This window comes from Fukomys damarensis, unplaced genomic scaffold (assembly GCF_012274545.1).
Source record: "Fukomys damarensis isolate Sample0158 unplaced genomic scaffold, DMR_v1.0_HiC HiC_scaffold_6, whole genome shotgun sequence".
NCBI lineage: Eukaryota > Metazoa > Chordata > Mammalia > Rodentia > Bathyergidae > Fukomys > Fukomys damarensis.
The window spans coordinates 41,848,415-41,857,346 of NW_022900918.1; the positions used below are offsets into that span (position 1 = coordinate 41,848,415).

General features: G+C 52.4%; 1 long non-coding RNA gene across 2 annotated transcripts in view; it reads left to right on the plus strand.

Annotated features, from left to right (window-relative positions):
* The window catches only part of LOC104859385, a 14,500-nt gene continuing 5,568 nt past the window's right edge, over window positions 1-8,932 (plus strand). Inside the window, exons 1-4 of one of the 2 annotated variants that reach the window (XR_779358.2) lie at window positions 1-340; window positions 5,364-5,573; window positions 6,862-7,154; window positions 7,931-8,083. This is a non-coding gene — a long non-coding RNA (uncharacterized LOC104859385). Of the gene's footprint in view, window positions 341-5,099; window positions 5,574-6,861; window positions 7,155-7,930; window positions 8,084-8,932 lie in introns of those variants that run through there. The other variant, XR_779359.2, reaches the window with a different exon arrangement.

Below are 8,932 nucleotides of genomic sequence, written 5' to 3' on the forward strand. Positions count from 1 at the left end.
CACACTCATCTCATCTTTCCGCCATGTTTGGTGTTAAAGTTTCGAAGTTCCCTACGAGTATTCGAGATACTGATCCTGTATGGGGTAAAAGGCAGACACTTGTCTCCCGCCCCTCCCTGTGGACTGTTCCTGTGCTGTGAAGAAGCCCTCCTTGTGATGCATCCTGCTCATCAACCCTTGGCGCTGCTCCCTGAGCCGCTGGAGCCTCACTCAGGACGGCACGCTGACCACTGCCCTCTGCTTTCCTCCAGCTCTTGCAGGTCTTGCATTGGGCCTCCGACCCCTGTACAGTGGGTTTTTCTCCAGGGCGAAGGAGAGGGGCCCAGCTTCACCTCCTCTGGTAGGTGTGCAGTTGCACAGCACCATCTTCTCCCCAACATGTGCTTTGGCTTCTTTGGCAAGGGTCAGGTGGCTGGGATACATGGGTTTGTCTCTGGGCCTCTGTTCTACGCTGTTGGTCTCTGAGTCTATTTTTATGCAAGCACCATTGGTTTTTGCTAAAGTTGCTTTGCTATTTGTTTGATTTTTCTTCAGTATTGGGGATTGAACCCAGAGCCTCCCACATGCTAGGCAAGTGCTCCAGTCCTGTGCTACATCCTTAGTCCTTTATTATTATTATTTTTTATTTTGAAACAGTATCTCCTTAGGTTGATCAGGCTGGTCTTGGATTTGTGATCCTCTTGCCTCAGCCTCCCTGGTAGATGGGACTACGGGTGTGTGTCACCATGCACTGCTCACTAGAGTATATTTCAGAATCAAGTATTGTGATGTCTCCAGCATTGCTTATTTTACAAAGGATTGCTTTGGCAGTTCAGGATCTCTTGTGCTCTGTCAGAATTGTAGGACTGTTTTTTTCTACTTCTGTGAAGAATGGCATTGGCACTTTGATGGGGATTGTGTTGACTTTGTGGAGTGCTTTTCATATGCACAATATTAATTTCCCCAATCCATGAACATGGTACACCATTCCATCTTTCCATCTTCTAATGTCTCCCTCAATTTATTTCTTCAGCATTTTACAATTTTCCCTGCCAAGGTCTCTCCCCACTTCTTGGTTAGTTTACACCTAAGGTTCTTGTTGCTGGTGTTATTTTGAGGCTAATCTGGTACCCTGGTACCCACTGTTAACTGGGGTATGGTGTGGCTGTTTATGAATGGCATTATTTTCCTGATTCCTATTTTAGCAAGTTCATTGATGTATTGAAAAGTCAGATTTTTGTGTTGATTTTGTAACCTGCTACTTTACTGAATTTTTTTTTTAATTGATTCTGAGACTTTTGGTGGTTTTCTAGGCAGGAAATCATGTCATTTGCAAATAAAGAGATAATTTGAAGGCGGGTGTGGTGGTGCATGCCTGTAATCCCAGCACTCAGGAGGCTGAGGCAGAAGGATTGCTGTGAGCTCAAGAGCAGCCTGGGCTATATAGTGAGTTCCGGGGCAGTCTCAACTACTTAGTGAGACCCTGTCTCAAAAAAAAAAAAAAAAAAATTGACTTTCTCTTTTCCCATCTGTGTCCCATTTGTTTCTTTCTCTGGCCTGATTGCTCTGGTTGAGGTGTCCAGTGCTGTGTTGATTAAGCATGGTGAGTGGACACCTTTGTTTTGCTCCTGATTTTAGAGAAACATTGTCAGTTTCTCTCCACTCAGTGTGGTATTAGCTTTGGGTTTAACTTTCAGCCTTTGCTATGGTGAGATATGATTCTTCCATCTGACCCTGAAAAGGTGTTTATCTGAAGGATGTTGAAATTTATGGAAGGCTTTTCTGCATTATTCAGCTGATCATGTGATGTTTATCCTTGATTCTATTTATGTGGTATATTATTACATATTTGTTTGCATATATTGAACCAACCTTGGATCCTTGAAATGAAACCAACTCAATCTTGTACTCAGGACCTTACACTTGTGAGGCAGGCAGCAGCACCACTGAGCTAAATCCCTGGCCCTATGAACTTTTTTTTTTTTTTTTTTTGAGACAGGGTCTCACTATGTAGTTGAAACTTATCTGGAACTCACTATGTATCCTAGGCTGGTCTGGAACTCACAGTGATCCTCCTGCCTCAGCCTCCTGAGTGCTGGGATTACAGGCGAGCATCTACACGCCTGGCCCCTATGAACTTTTTAATGTGATGTTGAATTCAATGTGCAAGTTTTGGGGTTTTGTTTTGTCTCTTTGAGAAAGAGTCTATTAGCTCTGGCTGGCCTTGAGCTCACTATGTAGCCTGGGCTGGACTTAAACTTGCTGTGACCTTCCTGCCTCAGCCTCCCAAACAGTAGGATTACAGATGTGCACCTCCATGCCCAGCTAATGTGCAAGTATATTTGTGAGAATTTTTGCATGTTCACTAAGGCTTTTGCCCTATAGTTTTTCTTTCTTCCTTCCTTTTTCTCTGTCTTTTTGTTATATCCTTATCTGGTTTTGGTAGTGGCATAATACTGGCTTTGCTGAATGAGTTTGTGAGAACTTTTTCCTTTCTATTTTACAAAATGGTTTAAGGGGCCCTGGTGTTCTTTGCAAGTCTGGTAACATCAGCCATGCAGCCATGGGTCCTGGGCTTTGCTTTGTTGGGAAACTTTATTACTGCTTCCATTTCATTGCCTGGTATGGGTCTCTTCAGGGTTTTGTTTTTTAAAATATTTTTCACTAAAGTAGGTAAATTTGTTGTTTTTGTTTTGAGACCAGGCCTTGCTATGTAGCCCAGGCCGGCAGCGAACTCATGGTGAGCCTCTTGCCTCAGACTCCTGAGTGCTGGGATCACAGGAGTGTGTGGCCACACTCAGCTCAGTTGGGTTAACATTTAGAGAGGGTTTGATTTTATCTCTGGTCATCTCTTGGTTATATGGTTTTAAAATTCTGTGCATGAAAGGTTTCATCCCAGAGTGAATGCGACACACTCCCACACCCACTCAGTTCACAGGGAAGGCCACAGTGGACCTGAGCCTGGGAGCACAGGGGCATCTTCCACACAGCCTGCCAAGCACCAACCCCAGCCACTGCATCATTTCCTGTGCTGGCACCTCTGCCCTCTTGGGACAACCTCTGCCAAGAGCTGAGCTGCCCCACTCCACGGGGCCCTAAGGTCGAATGGGCCTCCACTCAGCTTCCCCTCGAGAGGTCATGTGTGCCTTTGCCACCCTGACTCACTGCCCTGTTGGAGCAGATTGATTTTCCCGACAGCTGTTTCACCACCACTCTCTGCACTAAGGACAAACCCGCATTCTTTTGGGATGTGGCCTGAAGAGGGGTGGTGGCTGCTCCAGCCTCCTGGCAAGGTCGTGGGGAGTCTGTCCAGGACTGCTCGCACTGACACAGATTCTGCAGGCCAGCTGTCCCCGGCATTCTGGAATCCAGGGTCTTCTTTCCAGTGGCAGAAACATCCTGCCACCTGTCATTTTATTTTAAAACCTTGGCCTGCCTCGCAGATTGCAGTGCCCTGAGCCACCCCCTCAGCGTGAAAGGTCCCTGGGCTGGTTGAGGGCCTGGGCCACAGGGTAGGAGGGGCGGCTGCCCAAGTCCTGAGGCTGGGACACATGTCCCATTACCCCAAACTTCCCTACCAGGTCCCTATTGCCGCTGGGGGCTGCAATTCCTGGGCTACAAGCCCCTGTACTTTGTGTTAATGAACAGCAAGAACCAAGATTCAAGCTGGGCGTGGTGGTGCACACCTGTAATCCCAGCCAGTTATTAGGGACCCCTGAAATGTTACTGGACACCTCTGCAGTGGGCTCCAGTCTCCTGCTCAGTGTACAGTGCAAGCCTGAGAAAAAACCTAAGACAGAACTAAGAGACAGAGAAACTGGGGAGCCAGGAAGGCCAGTGCAGCAAAGGTGCTGGTCCGTCCAAACCATTGATTTTTATTAGTCATCAATCAGGTTAAAGACAAGCTACATAGGAGGGTGGGACTACGTTCAAGGAAGTGCAATCATGCAGTTTTAATAAAAACTAATGGAGGCAAGGCTCATAAAAGACAAGACAAAACATTCTCAATAAAAACAAAATAGCCAGGGATTTAGCTCAGTGGTTCTGCCACCTGCCTTGTAAACGCAAGGTCCCCAGTTTGATCCCCAGTACAAAAACAAAAACAAAAATGACACAATATATGGTTATAATTAAAGCATTGTCCGTCTAGTTAAAAAGGTTTTTTTTGTTTTTTGATTTTTTTTGAGACAGGGTCTCACTATGTAGTTGAGACTGACCTGGAACTCACTGTGTAGCCCAGTCTGGTCTCGAACTCACAGCGATCCTCCTGCCTCAGCCTCCCTAGTGCTGGGCTTATGGGTGTGCACCACCATGCCCGGCTTGGATCTCAGCTCCTGCTGTTTGTTAACTGGAAAGCACTAGGCCTTGTAGCCCAGGAGTTGCAGCCCCCAGCAGCTGTAGGGACCAGGGGTGGAAGTGTGGGGGACTGGCATGTCCATGACAGGGATGGGCCAGGCGGCTCTCCAGGCACCTTGAGGTGGCAGTGGGATTTCTGCATTGCTGGGTGGTCCCACTTTTTCAAGTCAAACCAGAAGCCTGAATTTCTCTTGAATGTTTCCTGTTTTTAACCATGGAGACCCACGTGAGACAGAAGTGCTTCTAACATCATGGGAAGGTGTTAGCCCCCAGCTGCGGCCCTGGTCTGCGGCCTGGCTGTGCTCCAAGGCTGGCACCGCTGTTTCCGCCCAGCTCACTGCTTCAGGAGTGTGAGCATCTCCCGACCCGGGCTTCAGCAAGCACAGTGATGGTTCTCAGCCTTTAAAGAAGCCCCAGCTCAGGACTCTGCCCATCTTGCAGATGAGCTCTGTGCTCGGGGACCCCAACTTGAGGACAGCCTGATGGCTACCTGATTGCGTGGACTGTAGCCCAGGAGCCACCAGCTGCCACTCAGGCCCGTGAGAGGCAGGCAGGCAGGAGCTGTAGTGAAACACCTGGTTGTACCTAGTTCTGTAAAGCTTCAGGCAGCTCGAGCCCCAGCCCTAAGTGGTAGTAAAAAAGCTTTCAAGAAATCAGGGCCAGAGATGTAGCTCAGTGGTTCTGCCGCGTGCCTGGCAAACGCAAGGACCTGAATTTGATCCCGGTACCAAAAAATAAAATAAAATAAAATAAAATCTATGAAAGCTTCTGAATTTCCAGCCAGATGTGATGCATGCTGGGAAGTCTTTGTAAGATCCCACGCACTCTGATCCAAGGCACACAGAACAGTGGAATGCGTGGTTTTGCTGGACAGCTCAACCCAAACATAAATCACATCCAGCACATTGTGTGGATCACAAATCCCATTTTCCAAAGGAATGGGGTAAGACCCTGCCGCCTTTTGAATATGACCTAAAATGCCCAGGATACTGTGTGGCAGTACCTTGGTCCTATTTCCCTTTCCGCAGTAACCGACTGGGTGACGTGGACGAGGAGAGGAAACAGGAATGTCAAGTCAACATTCTGCTCAGGCCTTCCCAGGAGGAACTTTGTCAAGAAAGTGATTGACAGTAGTCCAGCCAGAAATTGAGAAATAACCAATTAATAATGGATTGTTTTCAGATTTGCACCAACGCCTTTGAACCTTCTAAAGCTCTGTTCTGAACCGACCTGAACAGGTGAGTGACACAATGAATGGGGAGAGAGAGAACTTTCACATGGAGGAAGATGCACCCGAGGAAACTTCTGGGGCAGCAGTGGGAGCTTTACGGTCTGAAGCCTCCTCCAAATACCTAAGGATCCCATGGGGTGAGGAGGTGTCCGCCACCTCTCGCCTGAGTGAGGGATCAGAGAGGGTCCTGGCCACGGGCCACGTGAGGACACGGTGCCTCTGTGACCTGCTCGAGAGCCCCCGCCCAGGTCTGGTCACGAGGGTGGTGGGGTGAGCCCGAGGCAGCAGGGGGCCTGTGAAGTGTCCCCGTCACGGGACTGGGAAGGACGCGTGTTCCAGGTGCCAGAGGCGGGCTGACCATGTGCACAGCTCGGCCCAGCGCGGAGCCCTCATGGAGTGAGGAGCCCCTGGCCACAGCGCTGAGCTCTGTGGAGGGTGGGCCAGACGGCCGGTGAGGACAGCAGGATGCACTGCCCCACAGCTCAGGGACAGGAGTTTGAGATCCAGCATACAGCTGCAGGACAAGGTCACATCTGGTTGGGTCTGAACCTGCCCTGGCCTCTCCTGGCCTATGCTCCATGTCCCTGGGTGTGGAGGAAGTGTCCTGGCTCTGCGCCCTCTGCACACGGTGCCCAGTTATGTGTCTATGCTACAAGGAGGACACCAATCCTGCCTGCCGGACAAGGCCCAGCCCATGTCAGGCCCGCCCTACTGGTCACACCTGCAGTCATTTGTGTTTCAGAGAGATGTACGGAGCTACTCCAAGTGCCCTGAGGCAGTGCTCCTCTCTCCAGGGCCCCAGAATCCCAGCCTGAGGCCTGCAGGCTGGTGTTCCTGGCCAGAGAGATGCCTCGGGCTCAGATCCTCCTAGCTCTGTCTTTGGCGAGTTTTGTGTCTGTCAGGGGCCCCAGGGAGGGTAAGATCAGAAAGGGGGTTCCGAGAGCCAGGGCCACCACAGGGTCAAGTGCTGCGGATAAGCCGCACCTGGCCTACGAAGTCCGGACAGCAGTGTCCACGTGCAGCTCCACTCGGGGTGCTGGGACCTGGCTCAGACCCAGGGCTGCGTGCAAGGCCACACCAAGGATGCTCAGGAGCCCCTGGCTGGCCCTGCTGTCTGCACCAAGCAGGCGGACACGGGCGCGTCCACATCCAGCAATAGAGGTGCACAGCAGAGGTCGGAGACTGGAGCCGACCCTATGCACCCACTCAGCTGCCAGTGAGCCCTCTGCACCAGTGGTTCTCACTCTGCCTGGGGGTGCGCATACGCCTGAGTGTTTCTGATTTTTTGTTTCAAGGGCACAGCACACGTCCTCAGCACACACCTGCTGACCTCCTGGGCCTTCCCGTGCAGCCTCACCCCGGCTTAGTGTCTCCTGGAAGCCCGTCACCCACCAGTCCTGTGGGCAGAGCACGGACAGCCCCCAGGACCTGGAACGAGCACAAGGCAGCAGGCCCTGCCTTCACTATGCTGCGCCTCTCGAGGGGTTCACCCCAAAGACTGGACACACGTGAGGGTGACACCACAGTCCCCAGGAGAGCTGTGACCCATGTGCAAGTTTCACCTCTAAGCCCGTGGCCCAGGGTTCAGGTCAGTTCTGTGGCGGACACACCACTGTAGGAGTGGAACCGTGGCCACATGGAGCCTGGCTTTGTACCCCAGCTTCCTGACTGCCTGCACGTGCTGGGGACAGGCTGTGTGTCCCTAGAACAGCAGGCCCCGCAGTTATCCAGAGCAAGCTCTCACCCGCCGCCAGGTCCCGGGGTCACCCATGTTCCCTCATCATCTGTCTGACGGATGCTCCCGTTCTGTGCACCTGCTGGTGTTGTCCTTGGATTCTTTCCTGTTCTCTCCCTGTGTTGGGGAATTGCGGTTACGCACGTGGCCCCTGGAGCTTCACGCCCTGACATGCGCAGTCTCTCATCGCTGAGAAGCCTCTGTCTCCACGGTGTGAGGGCCGTCTCACCTGGATGCAGGCACCCCCCCAGTCGGGGCGCCCTTCCCTGCCTGGCCCCTCAGCGACGCCCACACCCACGCCCACGATGCACATGTCAGAGACTGTGTGGACTCGGGTCTGACTTAAAACAATCGGGTCTAAGGGCTCTAGGGCACTTTCCGTTTATATGCAATCATCAGCACGAGGGGAATTGTGTCTATGATTTTGCTATTTTGTTTTCCCCATTTTACCATCCCTGACTATGTCATTCCCTTTCTTCCTTGGGGGAAATTGGAAGGCAGCGTGGCACCCGCCTGACTCCGTGGGGTCCTCTGCCCTGATCCATACCAGCTGCCCACATGGTTGAATGCGTCAGTTGTGCGCCAACATCTGTGACACTGTTTGAATTGTAATTTTTATGAATTTGCAGTGCACGGCGATTGTGTCCACCGTGGAGGTGGTGTCCAGAGCACGGCTGCATTCCTCCCACATCCCTCCCTGTGGGGCTCCGGCCTGGGTTGCCCCGGTCTGTGGCCATAAGTCCTCTCCTTCGGACAACCCCAGGATGTCCTCGAGGACTCAGGTGAGCAGTCCCGGCCGGCCAGGCCGTCCCCACTGCCTGGTTCTCAGAGCCACTCCGAGGCCCTGCCCTGCAGGTTCCCACTGAGCCGGGGCCTGAGCGGCACAGCCCCATGCCTCAGTGTCCCTAATTGCTCGAGAGCATCTGCAGTAGCACTGTTGAGGACAGCACGGCTGCTGTGTGGTGTGGGGACACCAGCCATGCATGTGGGGGGCTGTCACTCTCCCACCTGCCCTGGGCTGCTGTCCCCAGGGTCCCTGTCCCCAGGCCATCTCTCCACCGCCCCCTCCAGTCCACCCTGGCAGCACCCACTGGATTTCTGTCTGGGAGCAGAGCGGAGACCTGGCCATGGGCTCCCTCGCTCACAGCTACCCAATGCCTCCAGAGCGCAGAAGATTCAGGCTGGGATGCAGACATCCTTTCCCCACTTCCTGGGGATGTGGGAGACCCCAGGGCTTTGGGGCAGCCAGACACCAGGTTCAGATCTGTTCATTGGGTCCCAGGGCATCTTCTGCAATGGGACACTAACTAGGACACTTAGGTGTAGGAATTAAAAGGTGGCTGGGTACCCACCTGTAATTTCAGTACTCTGGGAGGCTGAAGCAGGAGGATCAGGATTTCCACCTGAGCGATTTAGCGACTTATTGAGTCCCTGTGTCAGAGTCTGAACTCCACGTGGCAGGGACACACACATTTCTCTGGGTAGCACTGACAGTTTAGAAAAACAGGCTGTAAAGGAGCTGAACAGCTGCATCGCAGAGGCAGGAAGGTCCCTGCTGTGTAGAAGCTGAGCCCCCTGCTGCGGGGTGCTGGGTGGAGTGGAGTGGGGTGGGGAGGATTGGTGGGGGAATG